The 17,558-nt window shown below is 52.4% G+C and overlaps 6 non-coding genes across 6 annotated transcripts; 3 read left to right on the top strand and 3 right to left on the bottom strand.

Moving 5' to 3' along the window:
• Positions 1–1,608: 1,608 nt before the first annotated feature.
• LOC120376175 lies at positions 1,609–1,770 on the top strand. The gene has a single exon (XR_005587083.1). It is a non-coding gene; the product is annotated as a U1 spliceosomal RNA (small nuclear RNA).
• Positions 1,771–3,686: 1,916 nt separating this feature from the next.
• On the bottom strand, positions 3,687–3,802 carry LOC120376027. Its single transcript, XR_005586952.1, has one exon. It is a non-coding gene; the product is annotated as a U5 spliceosomal RNA (small nuclear RNA).
• Positions 3,803–7,463: 3,661 nt separating this feature from the next.
• LOC120376230 lies at positions 7,464–7,623 on the top strand. Its single transcript, XR_005587135.1, has one exon. It is a non-coding gene; the product is annotated as a U1 spliceosomal RNA (small nuclear RNA).
• Positions 7,624–9,518: 1,895 nt separating this feature from the next.
• Positions 9,519–9,629, bottom strand: LOC120376085. The gene has a single exon (XR_005587007.1). It is a non-coding gene; the product is annotated as a U5 spliceosomal RNA (small nuclear RNA).
• Positions 9,630–13,261: 3,632 nt separating this feature from the next.
• On the top strand, positions 13,262–13,421 carry LOC120376258. Its single transcript, XR_005587160.1, has one exon. It is a non-coding gene; the product is annotated as a U1 spliceosomal RNA (small nuclear RNA).
• Positions 13,422–15,341: 1,920 nt separating this feature from the next.
• LOC120376081 lies at positions 15,342–15,461 on the bottom strand. Its single transcript, XR_005587003.1, has one exon. It is a non-coding gene; the product is annotated as a U5 spliceosomal RNA (small nuclear RNA).
• Positions 15,462–17,558: the final 2,097 nt, after the last annotated feature.

Here is a 17,558-nt window from a genome sequence, read left to right as displayed (position 1 = left end):
TGCAATCACACCCGCCAACTCCTTTAGCACCCTCGGATGCAGCGCATCCAGCCCCATGGATTTGTGCTCATCCAGCTTTTCTAAATAGTCCCGAAGCACTTCTTTCTCCACAGAGGGCTGGTCACCTCCTCTCCATGCTGTGCTGCCCAGAGCAGCAGTCTGGGAGCTGATTTTGTTCGTGAAGACAAAATCACGAAGGGGAGGGTGGGAAGCATTGAGTACATTAGCTTTTCCACATCCTCTGTCACTAGGTCACCTCCCTCATTCTGTAAGGGGCCCACACTTTCCTTGACTTTCTTCTTGTTGCTAACCTCCCTGAAGAAACCCTTCTTGTTGTTACTCTTAACATCTCTTGCTAGCTGCAACTCCAAGCGTGAGTTGCCTTCCTGATTTCACTCCTGCGTGCCTGAGCAATATTTTTATACTCCTCCCTGGTCATTTGTCCAATCTTCCACTTCTTCAAACGGCGCTGCCTGCCAGTGCACTCAGCCTCACTTGGCAGGTAACAAAAGGGATCGAGTGGCCGTCCAGTTTCTGGAGAGTGGCTGACAACACCCGACCTTCTGCCCTGAGGAGAAACTGACGTGAGACAAGGCAGGGGAGGTCATTCTTGTATTGGACCAACTTCCGGTGGGGAGAGAGCGAGAGAGAAGCGAAATGCAAGCTGCACTCTTTCCCCAGCAGCAGGTGGGCCACGTCGTCTCTCTGATGGCCTGGCTTCCCGGGACGGGACCCGCTACAACTTAGATAATTTTTTACCTCAAGGTTCCCAAGACACAGACAAGGTTTTCATCTCGAGGCCAAAAGACCAAAAACATCAAGACACTTGATCACGGCCTTGGATAGGCCAAGATTTAAAAGTTTATTAGAAAATATTTGAAAATGAACGATACAGAGAGTTGAAATGTCAGATATTGGTCATCGGGGGTGACATACAGAGTATAGGGCAATTTTAGTTTTAAATGTTTATTAGAAAATGTTTAAGAATAGATAATACAGAGAGTTTGTAACATCAGTTACTGGTCATCAGGGGTGACATCCAGAGTATAGGGGGATGCTAATACTTTGGTATTGGACAGCACATAACTTATACAGTGTGCAATGTCCCCAATGTGGGGTATACTGTGGGTGAGTTCAAGATACAGTCAGCAAGCAGTGAGGGTACATCACGCATACAACAGTTAAAGACAGTCATAGGTATAAATAAGCAAGCCAGGTAATGGGGATAGAATGACCCTCACATGGCAAAGTTAAGGTCTGTCGCACTCGATCTGAGCACTACACCCCATCTGAGCTCAAAGAGCTGAGCACGCAAGAGCGGCGGCCGGGCGGGCAGGGAGGGCCCGAGCGGAGGGGCGGAGCCGCGTGAGCAGGTATGCAGATCTGTGTGCGAGCAGAGCATCGTGGGAGCGGACGCAGGCTGCCAGGCAGGGCCCGACTTTGGCACCGGGAGCTCGGCGTGGGGAAGGGACGGTCTCCGGGGGCCACGTCGGGGCAGCTGTCGGCAGTGTGGGCCGGTGGGGGCGAGGCCGGCGGTGGGGCGGCCGGTCCGCCCGTGTGTTATAAGTGCGGGGCGGCGAGGCGGCGGCGGCCGGGCAGCAGGAACTCATACTTACCTGGCAGGGGAGATACCATGATCACGAAGGTGGTTTTCCCAGGGTGAGGCTCATCCATTGCACTGCGGGTGTGCTGACCCCTGCGATTTCCCCAAATGCGGGAAACTCGACTGCATAATTTGTGGTAGTGGGGGACTGCGTTCGCTCTCCCCTGGTGATTGGTTTGAACAACAGACAACTGACAGTGGGCTGTTTAGGCTTAGTGCACTGCAAAGCAGATTCTCAGGAAAGCAGTTATTATTCTGGGCCTTTGGGAGTGCTCTTTTCCACAGGCCCTGTACTTCTAGGTATCTTTGTCACACGTTCCTCCTTGTAAGCAAAGCTCAGCTCTGAACCTTTACTTGGGTCTCTCTGTGTTCTTGGCTTTCCCTGGTCTTTTGCAGCTGATCTGCTCTCTAGTCTGCTTTTGGGGGGCTTGGACTGGTGCCTTCCTTGGCTCTAAGGGGAGCTGCCTGCCTGCCTGCTCTGCTTCTTTCCCTGCTTGTAGCTTCTTGCCCGGCCCTTCTTCTTGGGCTCTTCCTCCTTTGACGGGAGGACGGCCTGTCCAAAACGCCTGTCCCACCTGGTCTCCTCGTCCAACAGGCAGCCTCGCCCCCTGCCCTGGGGCCGCTTTGGCTTTCGCTGTCTGTTCCTGTCTCTTGGTGGCCACCCTGTCTGTGCTACGGAGACTAGGCTGTCACAACCCCATGCTGGAGGAGGGCTTTCCGTCGCAGAGGCCCACCCACCGCCTCCCGAATGCCCTTTAGCTACGCTGCGGGTTAGGGCGGCGTGGCCGTGTCGCCCAGGAGGCGGGTTTTCCCTTTGCACACCTCTGACGGACGGAGCTGTTTTGACTTAACTGTTCAGCACGCACCGACCCTCGGGCCTGGGCTGCACGGGGAGCGTAAATCGGCGCGGCTACATCAGTCCAGCGCCTTGGTGGAAGAATTCTTCCGTCGACCTAGCTCCGCCTTTCGGGAGGTGGATGGCCGGCACCAACAGGAAAACCCTCTCAGGACCCTTCTCCAGGAACAGTGCCCTTCCGTTTGGGAGATTATGCTGCTTTAAAAGAGAAATTGTTTAACTGCCTTTCTCTGAGGCAAGGTTGACTTTGTATTGCTTCCTCTGGCTCCTTATAGCAGTTGTGTTCTGAAATCTTTAGGGTTTCACTTCATTTATGATGAAATCTTGCTGTAACTTTATTCTAATTTTCAATGAGTAACTAGACCTGAGCTGTTTGGTGTGTTAGTGGAGGATTGTTTAAAAACCTGGGATTCCACTTTCGGCTGCCTTTCCATTACATTTCCTCTGAAAGCCCACAAAGCCTCCACTTCCCACATAACTCTCTCAAACCTGCAGTCATCAGGCATACAGAAGATGCTTACAGTTTCACTCCATACGAGTCCAGTTCCTTGCTGTTTCCTGTCTAACCACTGCACACATATGGTATCCCCTCCCTACCCGGAGCTGCTTCCTGGCTTTTCCGCTCAGGACAGGAAAACGAGAATGGAGAGGTAAGCTGTGCTGGGACCTCTTCCTCAGCTCACTCCACCCCCAAGGGCCTTTCGAGGTCTTCTTCAGACTTCAGGTTTCATTTGATTTCCAAGGTTTATGGGCTCATTAATTAGCCATCTCTCCTAATGCAGGGATCCTACGGGTCAGACCAAAGATCGATGGCCCAAAGAGCTAAGAAACAGAAATAAAGGTGAGAGCTAGGCGTTACATTCAGATGAGAATCCAGAATCTGACTGTGCCTGGCATGTTCAACGCTGCCGAAAGAAGGAGCTCGTCAGGTCCCTCTGCTAGCACCCAAATCTGGTGGCTAGTCGGTCTGCTGGGAAATAAGGAAAAGGAAAAGAATTAAAGGAGTCAGGCAATAACAAGGAAATGAAAAGGTTTGTTGAACGGGTTCTGTCTGATTGACCGTCTTCCCAGCTACCCGTCCAAGTTAAAGACCTAGCCCAGTATCCTGTCTGCTGACAGCAGCCAATGCCAGGTGCCCCCTACTATACATTTTTCATACTATAGAAAAGCTTCAGCCAGTGACACCAGCTCAGGGAGCACTCTTCTGTTTTTCTCACAGCAGACAACAGCCTTGCCAAAGCAAAGCCTTAAAAAATTGGCTACAAACTCATCAACATTCCTCTCCACGGAAATCTTTAGTAAAAGGCGAAAGATTTATACAAACTGAAGAGAAAGCAGAGTACGTACAACTCGTGGCAGAGGCGCTGCCGGGGCAACCGCCTACGCTCCCAAAAGTCAGGGTGACGACTCTCCCAGCCCGCTACACCGCTAGCTTTCAGAGGAAATGGAATTGAACCGATTGGCAGCCCGAGTTGGATCATCGGAACCGGGGACACAGGGAGCAAAACCAGCCCCTCGACCAGGGACTCGCTTCGCTGCACGCAGTGCACTGTGGCTATGCAAATAAGATGCTCCGGCCGTCTCCGGCGCTCAAAGGAGTCTTTTCTCCGGGCTGCCTCTGCTCCTTCTCTGGCTGGGCGGAGATTGGGATGGGGCAGCTGCTCTCCTGAGACAGTCCCGCTGATGCCCAGGCGCATGGAGGACGGAGCCCGGACGAGAAGCCAGAGGGCATGGCCCACAGCTAAAACCGGAGCAAACGCACACACTTTGCAAAGTAACAGGGCCGGGATCTCGCGCATGAGATTCTATCTGCCCGGCCGGGTGCGACCCCGCGTTGTACCTGCTGCTTGGTCTGCCTCTGCTGCAAAGTAGCTCGCCTCGCTCAGATCCTTGGGGTTCGCTGAGCTGCAGCTCACCTTGATACACGGGAACAGCTTCAAATCATGGACTATCAGGGTTGGAAGGGACCTCAGGAGGTCATCTGGTCAACCCAATCCCCAACTAAATCATCCCAGCCAGGGCTTTGTCAAGGCTGACCTTAAAAACCTCTCAGGAAGGAGATTCCACCACCTCCCTAAGGAACCCATTCCAGTGCTTCACCACCCTCCTAGTGAAAAAGGGTTTTCCTAAGATCCAACCTAAACCTTCCCCACCGCAACTTGGGACCATTGCTCCTCGTTCTGTCATCTGGTGCCCCTGAGAACAGTCTAGATCCATCCTCTTTGGAACCCCCTTTCAGGTAGTTGAAAGCAGCGATCAACTCCCCCCTCATTCTTCTCTTCTGCAGACTAAACCATCCCAGTTCCCTCAGCCTCTCCTCATAAATCATGTCTTCCAGCCCCCTAATCACTTTTGTTGCCCTATGCTGGACTCTTTTCAGTTTTCCACATCCTTCTTGCAGTGTGGGGCCCAAAACCGGACACGGTACTCCAGATGAGGCCTCACCAACGTCGAAGAAGGGAACGACCACATCCCTCGATCTGCTGGCAATGCCCCTACGTATACAGTCCAAAATGCCGTTAGCCTTCTTGGCAACAAGGGCACGCTGTCGACTCATATCCAGCTTCTCGTCCACTGTAACCCCTAGGTCCTTTTCTGCAGAACTGCTGCCTAGCCATTCGGTCCCTAGTCTGGAGCAGTGCACGGGATTCTTCCGTCCTAAGTGCAGGACCGGGCACTTGTCCTTGTTGAACCTCATCAGGTTTCTTTCAGCCCAATCCTCCAATTTGTCTAGGTCCTCTGTAGCCTATCCGTACCCTCCAGCGTATCGACCGCTCCTCCCAGTTTAGCGTCATCTGCAAACTTGCTGAGTGCAGTCCACCATCCTCCAGATCCTTAACGAAGATATTGTACACAACCGGCCCCAGGACCGAGCCTTGGGGCACGCCGCTGAGACCGGCTGCCAATTAGACGTGGAGCCATTGATCACTACCCGTTGAGCCCGAGGACCTAGCCAGCTTATAGTCCACCTTATAGTCCATTCATCCAGCCCAAACTTCTTGAACTTGCCGACAAGAATACTGTGGGAGACCGTATCAAAAACTTTGCTAAAGTCAAGGAAGAACACATCCATTGCTTTTCCCTCATCCACAGACCCAGTTCTCTCCTCACAGAAGGCAATTAGGTTAGTCAGGCGTGACTTGCCCTTGCTGAATCCATGCTGACCGCTCCTGATCACTTGCCTCTCCTCTAAGTGCTTCAGAATTGATTCCTTGAGGACCTGCTCCATGATTTTCCAGGGACTGAGGTGAGGCTGACTGGCCTGTAGTTCCCCGGATCCTCCTTCTTTCTTCCCTCTTTTAAAGATGGGCACTACATTAGCCTTTTCCCAGTCATTTGGGACCTCCCAATGGCCATGAATTTTCAAAGATAATGACCAGTGGCTCTGCAATCACACCCGCCAACTCCTTTAGCACCCTCGGATGCAGCGCATCCGGCCCCATGGATTTGTGCTCATCCAGCTTTTCTAAATAGTCCCGAAGCACTTCTTTCTCCACAGAGGGCTGGTCACCTCCTCTCCATGCTGTGCTGCCCAGAGCAGCAGTCTGGGAGCTGATTTTGTTCGTGAAGACAAAATCACGAAGGGGAGGGTGGGAAGCATTGAGTACATTACCTTTTCCACATCCTCTGTCACAAGGTCGCCTCCCTCATTCTGTAAAGGCCCACACTTTCCTTGACTTTCTTCTTGTTGCTAACATCCCTGAAGAAACCCTTCTTGTTATTACTCTTAACATCTCTTGCTAGCTGCAACTCCAAGCGTGAGTTGCCCTTCCTGATTTCACTCCTGCGTGCCTGAGCAATATTTTTATACTCCTCCTGGTCATTTGTCCAATCTTCCACTTCTTCAAGCGGCGCTGCCTGCCAGTGCACTCAGCCTCACTTGGCAGGTAACAAAGGGATCAGTGGCCGTCCAGTTTCTGGAGAGTGGCTGACAACACCCGACCTTCTGCCCTGAGGAGAAACTGACGTGAGACAAGGCAGGGGAGGTCATTCTTGTATTGGACCAACTTCCGGTGGGGAGAGCGAGAGAGAAGCGAAATGCAAGCTGCACTCTTTCCCTAGCAGCAGGTGGGCCACGTCGTCTCTCCGATGGCCTGGCTTCCCGGGACAGGACCAGCTACAACTTAGATAATTTTTACCTCAAGGTTCCCAAGACACAGACAAGGTTTTCATCTCGAGGCCAAAAGACCAAAAACATCAAGACATGATCACCGCCTTGGATAGGCCAAGATTTAAAAGTTTATTAGAAAATATTTGAAAATGAACGATACAGAGTTGAAACGTCAGCTATTGGTCATCAGGGTGACATACAGAGCATAGGGCCATTTTAGTTGGCAATGTTTATTAGAAAAGGTGTAAGAATAGATACAATTTAGATAATGCTTTCCCAGCCAGAAGGGGTACAGAGAGTTTGTAACATCAGTTACTGGTCATCAGGGGTGACATCCAGAGTATAGGGGGATGCTAATACTTTGGTATTGGACAGCACATAACTTATACAGTGTGCAATGTCCCCAATGTGGGGTATACTGTGGGTGAGTTCAAGATACAGTCAGCAAGCAGTGAGGGTACATCACGCATACAACAGTTAAAGACAGTCATAGGTATAAATAAGCAAGCCAGGTAATGGGGATAGAATGACCCTCACATGGCAAAGTTAAGGTCTGTCGCACTCGATCTGAGCACTACACCCCATCTGAGCTCAAAGAGCTGAGCACGCAAGAGCGGCGGCCGGGGCGGGCAGGGGAGGGCCCGAGCGGAGGCGGAGCGCGTGAGCAGGTATGCAGATCTGTGTGCGAGCAGAGCATCGTGGGAGCGGACGCAGGCTGCCAGGCAGGGCCCGACTTTGGCACCGGGGCTCGGCGTGGGAAGGGGCGGTCTCCGGGGCCGTCAGGGCAGCTGTCGGCAGTGTGGGCCGGTGGGCGAGGCGGCGGTGGAAGCGCAGTCCGCCCGTGTGTTATAAGTGCGGGGCGAGCGGCGGCGGCGGCCGGGCAGCAGGAACTCATACTTACCTGGCAGGGGAGATACCATGATCACGAAGGTGGTTTCCCAGGGTGAGGCTCATCCATTGCACTGCGGGTGTGCTGACCCCTGCGATTTCCCAAATGCGGGAAACTCGACTGCATAATTTGTGGTAGTGGGGACTGCGTTCGCGCTCTCCTGGTGATTGGTTTGAACAACAGACAACTGACAGTGGGCTGTTTAGGCAGTGCACTGCAAAGCAGATTCTCAGGAAAGCAGTTATTATTCTGGGCCTTTGGGGTGCTCTTTTCCACAGGCCCTGTACTTCTAGGTATCTTTGTCACACGTTCCTCCTTGTAAGCAAAGCTCAGCTCTGAACCTTTACTTGGGTCTCTCTGTGTTCTTGGCTTTCCCTGGTCTTTTGCAGCTGATCTGCTCTCTAGTCTGCTTTTGGGGGGCTTGGACTGGTGCCTTCCTTGGCTCTAAGGGGAGCTGCCTGCCTGCCTGCTCTGCTTCTTTCCCTGCTTGTAGCTTCTTGCCCGGCCCTTCTTCTCGGGCTCTTCCTCCTTTGACGGGAGGACGGCCTGTCCAAAACGCCTGTCCCACCTGGTCTCCTCGTCCAACAGGCAGCCTCGCCCCCTGCCCTGGGGCCGCTTTGGCTTTCGCTGTCTGTTCCTGTCTCTTGGTGGCCACCCTGTCTGTGCTACGGAGACTAGGCTGTCACAACCCCATGCTGGAGGAGGGCTTTCCGTCGCAGGCCCACCACCGCCTCCCGAATGCCCTTTAGCTACGCTGCGGGTTAGGGGCGGCGTGGCGTGTCGCCCAGGAGCGGGTTTTCCCTTTTGCACACCTCTGGCGGACGGAGCTGTTTTGACTTAACTGTTCAGCACGCACCGACCCTCGGGCCTGGGCTGCACGGGGAACATCATCGGCGCGGCTACATCAGTCCAGCGCCTTGGTCGGAAGAATTCTTCCGTCGACCTAGCTCCGCCTTTCGGGAGGTGGATGGCCGGCACCAACGAGGAAAACCCTCTCCAGGACCCTTCTCCAGGAACAGTGCCCTTCCGTTTGGGGAGATTATGCTGCTTTAAAAGAAATTGTTTAACTGCCTTTCTCTGAGGCAAGGTTGACTTTGTATTGCTTCCCTCTGGCTCCTTATAGCAGTTGTGTTCTGAAATCTTTGGGTTTCACTTCATTTATGATGAAATCTTGCTGTAACTTTATTCTAATTTTCAATGAGTAACTAGACCTGAGCTGTTTGGTGTGTTAGTGGAGGATTGTTTAAAACCTGGGATTCCACTTTCGGCTGCCTTTCCATTACATTTCCTCTGAAAGCCCACGGCCTCCACTTCCACATAACTCTCTCAAACCTGCAGTCATCAGGCATACAGAAGATGCTTACAGTTTCCTCCCATACAGTCCAGTTCCTTGCTGTTTCCTGTCTAACCACTGCACACATATGGTATCCCCTCCCTACCCGGAGCTGCTTCCTGGCTTTTCCGCTCAGGACAGGAAAACGAGAATGGAGAAGTAAGCTGTGCAGGGAACTCTTCCTCAGCTCGCACTCCACCCCCAAGGGCCTTTCGAGGTCTTCTACGGACTTCAGGTTTCATTTGATTTCCAAGGTTTATGGGCTCATTAATTAGCCATCTCTCTAATGCAGGGATCACAGGTCAGACCAAAGATCGATGGCCCAAAGAGCTAAGAAACAGGAAATAAAGGTGAAGCTAGGCGTTACATTCAGATGAGCATCAGAATCTGACTGTGCCTTGGCATGTTCAGCGCTGCCGAAAAGAAGGAGCTCGTCAGGTCCTCTGCTAGCACCCAAATCTGGTGGCTAGTCGGTCTGCTGAGAAATAAGGAAAGGAAAAGAATTAAAGGAGTCAGGCAATAACAAGGAAATGAAAGGTTTGTCAACAGGTTCTGTCTGATTGACCGTCTTCCAGCTACCGTCAAGTTAAAGACCTAGCCAGTATCCTGTCTGCTGACAGCAGCCAATGCCAGGTGCCCCCTACTATACTTTTTCATACTATAGAAAAGCTTCAGCCAGTGACACCAGCTCAGGAGCACTCTTCTGTTTTTCTCACAGCAGGCAACAGCCTTGCCAAAGCAAGCCTTAAAAATTGGCTACAAACTCATCAACATTCCTCTCCACGGAAATCTTTAGTAAAGGCGAAAGATTTATACGAACTGAAGAAAGCAGAGCATGTAGAACACGTGGCAGGCGCTGCCGGGCAACCGCCTACGCTCCCAAAAGTCAGGGTGACTACTCTCAGCCCGCTACACCGCTAGCTTTCAGAGGAAATGGAATTGAACCGATTGGCAGCCGGTTGGATCATCGAAGCCGGGGACACAGGGAGCAAAACCAGCCCCTCGACCAGGGACTCGCCGCTGCACGCAATGCACTGTGGCTATGCAAATAAGATGCTCGTCCGTCTCCGGCGCTCAAAGGAGTCTTTTCTCGGGCTGCCTCTGCTCCTTCCCGGCTGGGCGGAGATTGGGATGGGGCAGCTGCTCTCCTGAGACAGTCCCGCTGATGCCCAGGCGCATGGAGGACGGAGCCGGACGAGAAGCCAGAGGGCACTTGGCCCACAGCTAAAACCAGACAAGCGCACACACTTTGCAAAGGAACAGGAGCCAGGATCTTGCATGAGATTCTATCTGCCGGCCGAGTGCGACCCGCGTTGTACCTGCTGCTTGGTCTGCCTCTGCTGCAAAGTAGCTCGCCTCGCTCAGATCCTTGGGGTTCGCTGAGCTGCAGCTCACCTTGATACACGGGAACAGCGTCAAATCATGGAATATCAGGGTTGGAAGGGACCTCAGGAGTCATCTAGTCAACCCAATCCCCATCTAAATCATCCCAGCCAGGGCTTTGTCAAGGCTGACCTTAAAAACCTCTCAGGAAGGAGATTCCACCACCTCCTAGGGAACCCATTCCAGTGCTTCACCACCCTCCTAGTGGAAAAGGGTTTTCCTAAGATCCAACCTAAACCTTCCCCACTGCAACTTGGGACCATTGCTCCTCGTTCTGTCATCTGGTGCCACTGAGAACAGTCTAGATCCATCCTCTTTGGAACCCCCTTTCAGGTAGTTGAAAGCAGCGATCAATTCCCCCTCATTTCTTCTCTTCTGCAGACTAAACAATCCCAGTTCCCTCAGCCTCTCCTCATAAATCATGTCTTCCAGCCCCTAATCACTTTTGTTGCCCTATGCTGGACTCTTTTCAGTTTTCCACATCCTTCTTGCAGTGTGGGCCCAAAACCGGACACAGTACTCCAGATGAGGCCTCACTGCAACGTCGAAGAGAAGGAACGACCACATCCCTCGATCTGCTGGCAATGCCCCTACGTATACAGTCCAAAATGCCGTTAGCCTTCTTGGCAACAAGGGCACGCTATGGACTCCTATCAGCTTCTCGTCCACTGTAACCCCTAGGTCCTTTTCTGCAGAACTGCTGCCTAGCCATTCGGTCCCTAGTCTGGAGCAGTGCACGGGATTCTTCCGTCCTAAGTGCAGGACTGGGCACTTGTCCTTGTTGAACCTCATCAGGTTTCTTTCAGCCCAATCCTCCAATTTGTCTAGGTCCTCTGTAGCCTAGCCGTACCCTCCAGCGTATCGACCGCTCCTCCCAGTTTAGCGTCATCTGCAAACTTGCTGAGAGTGCAGTCCACGCCATCCTCCAGATCCTTAACGAAGATATTGTACACAACCGGCCCCAGGACCGAGCCTTGGGGCACGCCGCGAGACCGGCTGCCAATTAGACGTGGAGCCATTGATCACTGCCGTTGAGCCGAGGACCTAGCCAACATAGTCCACCTTATAGTCCATTCATCCAGCCCAAACTTCTTGAACTTGCTGACAAGAATACTGTGGGAGACCGTATCAAAAACTTTGCTAAAGTCAGGAAGAACACATCCATTGCTGTTCCCTCATCCACAGACCCCGTTCTCTCCTCACAGAAGGCAATTAGGTTAGTCAGGCGTGACTTGCCCTTGCTGAATCCATGCTGACCGCTCCTGATCACTTGCCTCTCCTCTAAGTGCTTCAGAATTGATTCCTTGAGGACCTGCTCCATGATTTTTCCAGGGACTGAGGTGAGGCTGACTGGCCTGTAGTTCCCGGATCCTCCTTCTTCCTTCCCTCTTTTTTAAAAATGGGCACTATATTAGCCTTTTCCCAGTCATTTGGGACTTCCCAATGGCCATGAATTTTCAAAGATAATGACCAGTGGCTCTGCAATCACCGCCAACTCCTTTGCACCTCGGATGCAGCGCATCCAGCCCCATGGATTTGTGCTCATCCAGCTTTTCTAAATAGTCCCGAAGCACTTCTTTCTCCACAGAGGGCTGGTCACCTCCTCTCCATGCTGTGCTGCCCAGGCAGCAGTCTGGGAGCTGATTTTGTTCGTGAAGACAAAATCACGAAGAGGAGGTGGGAAGCATTGAGTACATTAGCTTTTCCACATCCTCTGTCACTAGGTCACCTCCCTCATTCTGTAAAGCCCACACTTTCCTTGACTTTCTTCTTGTTGCTAACATCCCTGAAGAAACCCTTCTTGTTGTTACTCTTAACATCTCTTGCTAGCTGCAACTCCAAGCGTGAGTTGCCTTCCTGATTTCACTCCTGCGTGCCTGAGCAATATTTTATACTCCTCCTGGTCATTTGTCCAATCTTCCACTTCTTCAAACGGCGCTGCCTGCCAGTGCACTCAGCCTCACTTGGCAGGTAACAAAAGGGATCGAGTGGCCGTCCAGTTTCTGGAGAGTGGCTGACAACACCCGACCTTCTGCCCTGAGGAGAAACTGACGTGAGACAAGGCAGGGGAGGTCATTCTTGTATTGGACCAACTTCCGGTGGGGAGAGAGCGAGAGAGAAGCGAAATGCAAGCTGCACTCTTTCCCTAGCAGCAGGTGGGCCACGTCGTCTCTCTGATGGCCTGGCTTCCCGGGACGGGACCCGCTTCAACTTAGATAATTTTTTACCTCAAGGTTCCCAAGACACAGACAAGGTTTTCATCTCGAGGCCAAAAGACCAAAAACATCAAGACACTTGATCACGGCCTTGGATAGGCCAAGATTTAAAAGTTTATTAGAAAATATTTGAAAATGAACGATACAGAGAGTTGAAATGTCAGATATTGGTCATCGGGGGTGACATACAGAGTATAGGGCAATTTTAGTTTTAAATGTTTATTAGAAAATGTTTAAGAATAGATAATACAGAGAGTTTGTAACATCAGTTACTGGTCATCAGGTGACATCCAGAGTATAGGGGATGCTAATACTTTGGTATTGGACAGCACATAACTTATACAGTGTGCAATGTCCCCAATGTGAGGGTATACTGTGGGTGAGTTCAAGATACAGTCAGCAAGCAGTGAGGGTACATCACGCATACAACAGTTAAAGACAGTCATAGGTATAAATAAGCAAGCCAGGTAATGGGGATAGAATGACCCTCACATGGCAAGTTAAGGTCTGTCACCTCGATCTGAGCACTACACCCCATCTGAGCTCAAAGAGAGCTGAGCACGCAGAGCGGCGGCCGGGCGGAGCAGGGGAGGGCCTGAGCGGAGGGGCGGAGCCGCGTGAGCAGGTATGCAGATCTGTGTGCCGAAACGAGCAGAGCATCGTGGGAGCGGGCGCGGAGAGGCTGCCAGGCAGGGCCCGACTTTGGCACCGGGAGCTCGGCGTGGGAAGGGACGGTCTCCGGGGGCCACGTCGGGGCAGCTGTCGGCAGTGTGGGCGGTGGGGCGGGCCGGCGATTGTGGGGCGCGTGTCCGCCCGTGTGTTATAAGTGCGGGGCGGCCCGAGGCGGGCGGCGGCGGGCAGCAGGAACTCATACTTACCTGGCAGGGGAGATACCATGATCACGAAGGTGGTTTCCCAGGGTGAGGCTCATCCATTGCACTGCGGGTGTGCTGACCCCTGCGATTTCCCCAAATCGGGAAACTCGACTGCATAATTTGTGGTAGTGGGGACTGGTTCGCGCTTCCCCTGGTGATTGGTTTGAACAACAGACAACTGACAGTGGGCTGTTTAGGCTTAGTGCACTGCAAAGCAGATTCTCAGGAAAGCCAGTTATTATTCCTGGCCTTTGGGAGTGCTCTTTCCACAGGCCCTGTACTTCTAGGTATCTTTGTCACACGTTCCTCCTTGCAGGCAAAGCTCAGCTCTGAACCTTTACTTGGGTCTCTCTGTGTTCTTGGCTTTCCCTGGTCTTTGCAGCTGATCTGCTCTCTAGTCTGCTTTGGGGCTTGGACTGGTGCCTTCCTTGGCTCTAAGGAGACCCGCCTGCCTGCCTGCCTGCTCTGCTTCTTTCCCTGCTTGTAGCTTCTTGCCCGGCCCTTCTTCTCAGGCTCTTCCTCCTTTGACGGGAGGGCGGCCTGTCCAAAACGCCTGTCCCACCTGGTCTCTCGTCCAACAGGCAGCCTCGCCTGCCCTGGGCCGCTTTGGCTTTCGCTGTCTGTTCCTGTCTCTTGGTGGCCACCCTGTCTGTGCTACGGAGACTAGGCTGTCACAACCCCATGCTGGAGGAGGGCTTTCCGTCGCTTGAGGCCCACCCACCGCCTCCCGAATGCCCTAGCTACGCTGCGGGTTAGGCGGCGTGGCCGTGTCGCCCAGGAGCGGGTTTTCCTTTTGCACACCTCTGACGGACGGAGATGTTTTTACTTAACTGTTAAGCACGCACCGACCCTCGGGCCTGGGCTGCACGGGGAACGTAAATCGGCGCGGCTACATCAGTCCGCGCCTTGGTCGGAAGAATTCTTCCGTCGACCTAGCTCCCGCCTTTCGGGAGGTGGATGGCCGGCACCAACGAGGAAAACCCTCTCAGGACCCTTCTCCAGGAACAGTGCCCTTCCGTTTGGGGAGATTATGCTGCTTTACAAAAGAGAATTTGTTTAACTGCCTTTCTCTGAGGCAAGGTTGACTTTGTATTGATTCCCTCTGGCTCCTTATAGCAGTTGTGTTCTGAAATCTTTATGGTTTCACTTCATTTATGATGAAATCTTGCTGTAACTTCATTCTAATTTTCAATGATAACTAGACCTGAGCTGTTTGGTGTGTTAGTGGAGGATTGTTTAAAAACCTGGGATTCCACTTTCTGGCTGCCTTCCATTACATTTCCTCTGAAAGCCCACCGAAAGCCTCCACTTCCCACATAACTCTCTCAAACCTGCAGTCATCAGGCATACAGAAGATGCTTACAGTTCTACTCCATACGAGTCCAGTTCCTTGCTGTTTCTGTCTAACCACTGCACACATATGGTATCCCCTCCCTACCCGGAGCTGCTTCTGGCTTTTCCGCTCAGGACAGGAAAACGAGAATGGAGAAGTAAGCTGTGCAGGGAACTCTTCCTCAGCTCGCCTCCACCCCCAAGGGCCTTTCGAGGTCTTCTACGGACTTCAGGTTTCATTTGATTTCCATAGGTTTATGGGCTCATTAATTAGCCATCTCTCCTAATGCAGGATCCCACGGGTCAGACCAAAGATCGATGGCCCAAAAGAGCTAGAAACAGAAATAAAGGTGAGAGCTAGGCGTTACATTCAGATGAGCATCCAGAATCTGACTGTGCCTTGGCATGTTCAACGCTGCCGAAAAGAAGGAGCTCGTCAGGTCCTCTGCTAGCACCCAAATCCCCAATGGTGGCTAGTCGGTCTGCTGAGAAATAAGGAAAAGGAAAGAATTAAAGGAGTCAGGCAATAACAAGGAAATGAAAAGGTTTGTCCAACGGGTTCTGTCTGATTGACCGTCTTCCCAGCTACCCGTCCAAGTTAAAGACCTAGCCCAGTATCCTGTCTGCTGACAGCAGCCAATACCAGGTGCCCCTACTATACTTTTTCATACTATAGGAAAAGCTTCAGCCAGTGACACCAGCTCAGGGAGCACTCTTCTGTTTTTCTCACAGCGGGCAACAGCCCACTTGCCAAAGCAAAGCTCTTAAAAAATTGGCTATGAAACTCATCAATAATATCCTCTCCACGGAAATCTTTAGTAAAAGGCGAAAGATTTATACGAACTGAAGAGAAAGCAGAGCATGTAGAACACGTGGCAGAGGCGCTGCCGGGCAACAACCGCCACGCCCCAAAAGTCAGGGGTGACTACTCTCCCAGCCCGCTACACCGCTAGCTTTCAGAGGAAAATGGAATTGAACCGGATTGGCAGCCCGAGATTGGATCATCGAAACCGGGGACACAGGGAGCAAACCAGCCTCGACCGGGGACTCGCTTCGCTGCACGCAATGCACTGTGGCTATACCGTAAATAAGATGCTGCGTCCGTCTCCGGCGCTCAAAGCGAGTCTTTTCTCCGGGCTGTCTCTGCTCCTTCCCCGGCTGGGCGGAGATTGGGATGGTGGCAGCTGCTCTCCTGAGACAGTCCTGGGCTGATGCCCAGGCACGCTGGAGGACGGAGCCCGGACGAAGCCAGAGGGCACTTGGCCCAAGAAGCTAAAACCCGGAGCAAACGCACACACTTTGCAAAGGAACAGGAGCCGGGATCTTGCACATGAGATTCTATCTGCCGGCCGGGGGTGCTGACCTTCTGCGTTGTACCTGCCAAGGCTTGGTCTCCTTCCGCCTCTCTGCTGCAAAGTAGCATCGCCTCGCTCAGATCCTTGGGGCCCGCTTGAGCCGTGCAGCTCACCCTGATACACGGGAACAGCTTCAAATCATGGAATATCAGGGGTTGGAAGGGACCTCAGGAGGCCAGTCATCTAGTCCAACCTAACTCTCATCTAAATTCATCCCACGCCAGGGCTTTGGCAAGGTTGCTGACCTTAAAACCTCTCAGGAAGGAGATTGATTCCACCACCTCCCTAGGGAACCCATTCCAGTGCTTCACTACCCTCCTAGTGGAAAAGGGTTTTCCTAAGATCCAACTCTCTAAACTCTCTCCCACTGCAACTTGGGACTCATTGCTCCTCGTTCTGTCATCTGTGCCACTGAGAAACAGTCTAGATCCATCCTCTTTGGAACCCCTTTCAGGTAGTTGGGAAAGCAGCGATCAATTTCCCTCATTCTTCTCTTCTGCAGACTAAACAATCCTTCAGTTCCCTCAGCCTCTCCTCAGGAATCATGTCTTCCAGCCCCCTAATCACTTTTGTTGCCCTATGCTGACTCCTCTTTCTTTCAGTTTTTCCACATCCTTTCTGCAGTGTGGGGCCTAAAACCGGACACGGTATCTATGATGAGGCCTCACCAACGTCGAAGAGAAGGGAACGACTCACATCCCTCGATCTTGCTGGCAATGCCCCTACGTATACAGTCCAAATGTGCCGTTAGCCTTCTTGGCAACAAGGCAACGCTTGTCACTCTATCGCAGCTTCTCGTCCACTGTAACCCCAGGTCCTTCTTCTGCAGAATCTGCTGCTCTTAGCCATTCGGTCCCTAGTCTCGGAGCAGTGCACGGGATTCTTCCGGCCCTGGTGCAGGACTGGCAGCACTTGTCCTTGTTGAACCTCACTGTGTTTCTTTCGCCCAACCCTCCAATTTGTTCTAGGTCCTCTGGTAGCTCTAGCTGCACTTCTCCAGCGTATCGACCGCTTCCTCCCAGTTTAGCTGCCATCTGCAAACTTGCTGAGAGCGCAGTCCACGCCATCTCTCCAGATCCTTAACGAACATATTAGGCGCAGCAGGCAACCGGCCCCAGGACTGAGCCTTGGGGCACGCCGCTGAGACCGGCCGCCAATTAGACGTGGGAGCCATTGGATCACTACCTGTTGAGCCTGGAGGACCTAGCCAGCTTATAGTCCACCTTGTGGTAGTCCATTCATCCAGCCCAAACTTCTTGAACTTGCTGACAAGAATACTGTGGAGACTGTGATTGCAAAACTTTGCTAAAGTCAAGGAAGAACATACCCATTGCTTTCTTTTCCCTCATCCATGCAGACTCAGTTCTCTCCTCACAGAAGGCAATTAGGTTTAGTCAGGCGTGACTTGCCCTGCTGGAATCCATGCTGACTGCTCCCATCACTGGCTCTCCTCTAAGTGCTTCAGAATTGATTCCTGAGGACCTGCTCCATGATTTTTCCAGGACTGAGGTGAGGCTGACTGGCCTGCAGTCTCTCGGATCTCCTTCTTCCCTTCCCCTCTTTTAAAATGGGCACTCATATTAGCCTTTCCCAGTCATTTGGGAC

Source organism: Mauremys reevesii, linkage group 12 (genome assembly GCF_016161935.1).
Source record: "Mauremys reevesii isolate NIE-2019 linkage group 12, ASM1616193v1, whole genome shotgun sequence".
NCBI classification, from domain to species: Eukaryota; Metazoa; Chordata; order Testudines; family Geoemydidae; genus Mauremys; species Mauremys reevesii.
The sequence above is the reverse complement of the archived record's forward strand: the minus strand, read 5'-3'. Positions and strand labels throughout refer to the sequence as shown.